At 43.3% G+C, this 6,000-nt stretch overlaps 1 pseudogene; it reads right to left on the bottom strand.

Moving 5' to 3' along the window:
• LOC136456610 (ABC transporter I family member 10-like) overlaps nt 1-6,000 on the bottom strand; it is a 36,599-nt pseudogene that overhangs the window by 20,139 nt on the left and 10,460 nt on the right.

Genomic DNA, 6,000 nt, shown 5'->3' with positions numbered 1-6,000 from the left:
TTTCTGAGGCCTCTACCACTGTTACTACTCTTTTTTTATATATTGTTGTTTTATAGGACTACTTTGGTTTATAGCCCTTTTTGATTTCTTATACCTTCTCGCGTACCTAAAGCATATTTTCTTGCATCTATTAGAACAAGCACGAAATAATATCGCAGACATCAGACAGTGCAGCCCGATGCCCCAAGCATGATGAGCACCCAACCAATGAGGCAAGCACTAGAGGACCAGCTAACTCAGGAGCAGTTCGATAACGAGTTAGAAAAGGATCTAGAAGTGATGCTTACTCAGGAGCAGTGTGACGAGGAGAAGAGGGAGCAGAAGGAAAAGCAGGAGAGTCTGCTGAAGGCAAGAAGAAGAGGATGACTCAGAAGAGGGATATGAATGTCCTGAGGATCCTTTCCCACGGTGAAGCCAGAAGGAGACCAACGGAGGAAGATTTGGACAACGATTTTGACCCGAACGAGGAGGTAGGGAAAAAGCGTTTGCTTATAAATTTTGCTAAAGCTTTGGCTGTGTTACCTCTGCTAATACTTTGACCTATTGTATATATAGGTCCCTCCTGAAACTCAGAAAAGATGACATCGACGTCCACGACATCTCGCTGGACAAGACGGAGTAGAGGAAAGGAGAGCGGAGGCAACAACCACAGAGATGGATCACGATGCCTCTGCTCAACAACTCAAGACACAACCATGACTACCAAGCCTAAGAGGAAATGAGGGGATAGAAAAGGAAATCTATATCTAGATAAGACATGCTATGCGATAACAGAGGTCAGGTCAGTAGGGGAGATCCTTGAGCCGAAGGAATTAAAGAGGAAAATTCCACAATGAGATCAGGGTCCTAGTAAGAGATAAATTGAACCCAACAACCCCTAACTAGAAAGAGGTACCAGAGAACAAAAAGAATGCACTATGTGATAAGCAGTTGAAGGTCAATTTTAGATTTCTAGAGGGTAAGCATGAATTGGTAAAAATGCTATCAGGATGATGGGAGAGTCATTTAGACGTTGGAGGTCGGAGCTCAACATGAAGTATATCCAAAATGGGTTAACTCCCTTCAACGAGTTCAGCAAAATAACTCCTAGTCAATAGGAGGAGCCCATGACTCAGAAGACTTCACCGAAGGCATTGGAGCTCAATGCCCATAACACCGAGCTAGCGAAGAGAAACAAACACCACCATCATCTAGGCCCCAGTGGCTACTATGCCAAAGAAGAACAGTTTAGGAAGATGGACGAAGAGGCCACAACTACTGGGAATATCGATGTGATAAATTTGAAGGTACGCTCAAGAAACTAAATATATGCGAGGAGTACAGAATCATCCGATAGTAATCTTAAGTTTGATAAGTCAGAGACCCAAGAGGCGGTATCAAGGATACTGAAATATACTGAAGACAAGGAGAATGGCTCATTCAATCCTTCTAGAGAGAGGGACGAGCTTAGCCTTGGCTTAGGAAACAAGGATCATATAGGCCGCACCAGAGGGCTAGGGAAAAGGACGACCTGGAAGCAAGGATTCAAAGAGGACAGGCACATGTACAAGAAACATGGCCAAGACCAGGAGACTAGTCTTGAGCTCCAAGTGAAGGCTCTAGTTGCGAATGCGCTGGAGGAGCAAGGACTATCTACGAAGCCACGGATATTAGAGACGCCGCCAAGAGAACTAGCATTAGTTGGCAGCCCTCCGAAAATTCCTAGCAGCCAAGGTTCCACTGTAGCCACAGCCCTAGTCGATTGCATACGGGAACCAACTAGTTGCACCTTGGTGTTTCTCAGTGACTGGCAGAACACTGTGATGGAGGTGGCAATAGGTGTGGCACATCCTTCCGGTGGCTTACACCATAATAATAAGATACTTCTGGACTACACTAGGATCGAGGTGCATACAGTGAAGCCTGAGTTCATACAGTGGGGAATAGACTACGCAACTCTCGAGGGGCTAGTGTTACTCGGAGATGTTATGGGGCAGTTCATCCTCTGGCACAAATGAGACATTATATTGACTGCTTCTTCACCGCCTCCCCCTCTCCCAAATTTGGAGCGAGTTGTTGAGGTCGGGGAGATATTTTCACCGTCTCGTGACCCCCACATTCCTGAGATGCCACATTCTTCCCCACCTCCTTGCGAGCATGTGCCTGATGAGATGCCACAACCTTCTCCAACTCATACCGAGCACGTGCATCATGAGATACCACAGTCTTCTCAACAAGCACAGATGATACATGAATAACGAGTGCCTTCTGAAGAAGCCGCAGCACAAGAAGACGAGGACGTGCCTGAATGGGAACTTCGAAAGAAGCATCCAATAACCATAAGGCCAGTTTATGTTCTGATCAAAGATGTCTCGTCAGTGTCCAAGTGGTATTCCCATGACCAGTTCAAGCCTGAGAACCAAGTTAAAAATGTCCCATCACGGAGTTCTGAGGAGGCCGTCACTAGCAAACTCCATCAAATTGCAAAGCAGTATCCAAAATATTGATGCCATCAAATGGTCAAAGGATTGCCCAAAAACATATGAAAGAGGCAAGCCCTTCCTACCAAACCGGGACATCCAGCGCCTACCACTTGGAATGAGAATGTTCCATGATTGGTACTTGCGTGTTCTCCCAACGAGCATAAATATCATACAAGCATGCTTTCCCATCGGCATATTTGGAAGCCTAGCCGGGAAAATTATCTTTGACTTCAATGACATGCAAACATGCTTTCACCTGGGAGAAATGGAGATGAATCTAATTCGCACGTGGTGCCTGTATGTCCTTGTCCTCTCGATATGATATGAATGTAATCTTTGAATTTTGTTGTAACTAACCCACGGCATGATTTGTAGAATGCAAGTGCACATTGTCAAACAAATGCCAAGTGTAAAAGTCGGGTATGCGGACTCTCAAGCTATCGCCCAAACAAATTTCAATTACCCTAAACGGTGGACACTTGATGCCAAAGAGCTAGCTGCTGCAAAGACTCTTCAGGAGAAAGAGCACATCCGTACGGCGAAACTAAGGGAAGAGTCCCTTAAGGTTATATCATACATTGCCCTGGCTTTCAAAAATCTCCAACAACAATCTACTATATGGCTACCATACAACTTCGAGTAAGCTCAACTCTGTACTTAAAGCTTTGTTCGATATATTTTATTTGATGCAAAAGAGCTCATCTAGTTCTATGATTAAATCCATGCAGCAACCACTGGATTTGTATAGCCGTCGATGTCGGGAGGAGCATGGCATGGGTCTTTGATTCATTAGATAAGGACCCGGCGACATACAAAGACTTCATATCGATTCTCAAGACGTATATATATCGACAATCCTCATTAGCTTATATGTTTATATACATACTTGTAACGTTCACTTTTGGATACTAACAAGTTGTATTTGCTAAAATAATTCAAACATGGCATTTAGGTTCTATGTCACTAATCATCATGGAAGGCATGATCCAGCTAGGAAGGAAAAGCTGGCTATAAAAATACTATGTGCGGTAAGTGTAACTTACTTTTTCAGTACTCCATTACATAGCTGTCAAAAGTATTACTTAATATTTTTATATGCAAAACACACAGTGCCCCAAGCAGAAGCCTGGGAGTGTACATTGTGGATACTATATATGTTCTATAATGAGTAACACCGATGTCTATAGGAGACACTCCTTAAGGATAAGTTTGAACCTCTTCACCCGTAGTATAAAAACTTCGTAAATGGTATAAAATACTAAACCAAAACTTGTTCTCTTGTAGTGGAGAGAAGAGAAAGGAATGAAAAGAGACCCATACAAGGATGACCAACTCTTAGAGCTTGTTGGTGACCTTTGTAACTTCATATTGGATTAGATTGTACACGTCAGAGACGCCTACCATGACCGAGAGTCTGAGTTAGGTACAAATCCTCAGTACCAACACCTTCGTGAGACTAAAAGACTAGCTCTAGGACGTTGATAACAATGTGTATGAAATTTATATATTTAATGATGGATTGTATATATTCTTGTGAATTGGACTTGTAATTGTAGTTTATCGAATACTCTTATGCTTGTAGTCGCGGTCGCGGGGCGTTCGCAACACGAACGTGGTTCGGAATGTTGGTCACGGGGCGTTCGGCAACGCGAACGCGGTTTGGAACGTTGGTTGTGGCACGTTCGGCAACGCGATTTTGAATTGTAAATTTGATTTTTTTACAAAAAAAACGTAATGTAGGGGCGGTTCTAGATTGAACCGCCCCTACAAATACCTGTTTGTAGGGACGGCTGATAATACAAGCCGCCCCTACAAATCGATTTGTAGGGACGACCTGTGAATCATCCCTACAAATACATGATTTGTAGAGACCCTTGCGTAGGAGCGGCTGACAAACCGTCCATAAAAAAAAGTTACCAGCCACCCCTATAAATATTTTTTTTAGCAGTGGGAGTCCGAGCTAGACCGGCCGTCAGCCTCACCCGGCCGCCCCCGTCGGCGGCGTATAAATCTGGCGCTCTCCACCCATCGACCCATCATCGATTAGAACAGCGCCGCAAGCTGGAGACGTAATACATTGTTATCTGCCCCAAATTTGGTAGTAAGAGGCATACATTGAGTATTTGGTACACAGATGGCGACCACCGAGAAGTCAGCAGTTAAAGCACAACCATCCAAGAAAACCAGCGTGGTCACCATCCACATCCAGATCAAAGAGAGAGGAGGAGCGAAGGCCAATGCTAACACCTGTTCACTTGACCGTATCGGTCATATTTATCAGCCATGATATAGTATTTTTCTGTTACAATAAAACAGTATTAATTGGCTTATAAGCCACATAAATGATCAAGCGAACAGGGTTGATCATTTCTGTGGCTTATAAGCCAGCTGATGTTGTTTTGTACTGCCGCCACAGCTTTCGTCGACCTCGAAAAGGGTCCAGAAGCTAAGGGAAATGAGGCGGGTTCAAGCCAAGATGCCTCATGCGTCAGGTTCTGACGGTGTAAGTTCTGCTATAGAAAATTAAGAACTTTATATGCGATCCTTGTTAGTAGCGTTGCATTATGCATTAATATGCTTTCTTTGCTAAACTTTTACCTGTTAATTGTTTATCAGAATCTTTATATAGTGCCAGCCTTTGTCCTTGTGTTAATATTTCTTGTCATATGGGTGATAGATGACAATAACCAAGACCACACGATGGAGAATGGCAGGGCTCCGAACTAAGGCGGCATACCAATAGTTTCAACGTACTGCCACCAATTATGTAATATACTAGCTAGGAACGTAGGCACGCCTCGACACGCCCGTATCGGCTTTAAGAGCGTTATTGTTTCGCACTTCGCAGTGCATAACTCCCGTATGTATCGGCTTTAAGCACTGATTGTTTCACAGTTTGTTGTTCTCATCAGTTTGTTGTTTTCACTGCTAGTGTTATATATGCACGCTAATAGATTTTGACGTGTAAATCAAATGCAAATTTCGTCTTTAATTCCTCTTGCAGCTCTTTACATATCAATGCATCAATATACTATTTTTTACGCAAGGTGGATCTAAGTGGACACCTCTATGGTGAGATGTTTCTCAGCTATGAAATCCTCCATGATTGGGTGTCTCTCGACGACGAACTATACGTCGGAGGTGTGGCCTCGCTGGCGACAAGCTCCTCTATAGTGGTCGGGCTCCTTCACAGGCAAGCGCAACTAGATCTGCACTCTACGTGGGTTATATATGTTGTAGTATGTGACACACTGCAACAGTCAATCTTGGATGTTACATGTTTTGTGGCACTCAATATAAAGTTGAATTTCGCGATGTTGCAACAGTCGATATGAGATGTTGCAACAGTCGATTTGAAATGTTGCAACATGTTTTTCTGGATGTTGCAATAGTCGACTTAAAATGTTGCAACACGTTTTTTTGTATGTTGCAACTATCGATTTAAGATGTTGCAACATGTTTTTTTTATGTTGCAACAGTCGATTTGAGATGTTGCAACATATTTTTTTTAATGTTGCAACAGTTGATTTAGGATGTT

Source organism: Miscanthus floridulus, chromosome 6 (genome assembly GCF_019320115.1).
Source record: "Miscanthus floridulus cultivar M001 chromosome 6, ASM1932011v1, whole genome shotgun sequence".
Classification (NCBI taxonomy): domain Eukaryota; kingdom Viridiplantae; phylum Streptophyta; class Magnoliopsida; order Poales; family Poaceae; genus Miscanthus; species Miscanthus floridulus.
The sequence above is the reverse complement of the archived record's forward strand: the minus strand, read 5'-3'. Positions and strand labels throughout refer to the sequence as shown.